The sequence below is a fragment of the Eurypyga helias genome, unplaced genomic scaffold, assembly GCF_000690775.1.
Source record: "Eurypyga helias isolate BGI_N326 unplaced genomic scaffold, ASM69077v1 scaffold29338, whole genome shotgun sequence".
Lineage (NCBI taxonomy): Eukaryota > Metazoa > Chordata > Aves > Eurypygiformes > Eurypygidae > Eurypyga > Eurypyga helias.
Window position 1 is genome coordinate 1 of NW_010268268.1, and position 320 is coordinate 320.

Genomic DNA, 320 nt, shown 5'->3' on the forward strand with positions numbered 1-320 from the left:
GGCCGGCGGCACCCCACGGTCGGCTTGGTACCCCGCGGGGTTTGGGTACCCGTGTTCAGACGGGAACAGACGGGCGCTTGCTCCCTCACACGTCGGTATCCTAAGGCGCATCAGTATTCACAGCACCTTCCTCACCGAAGTTGAAACTGGCATGTTTCGAGGCCTCACATTTTGGGGCCACTAGCCCTGAATGACAGACCGCACTTGGCCTATCATCAGCTGCGTGCCCTTCTCTCTCCTCCTCCTCGGTCCGCTCCTTTTCCATTCTGCTGGTGAGCAGTCCCTTGTAGAGCAAGGCAAAGACCTGAATCACAGACTGG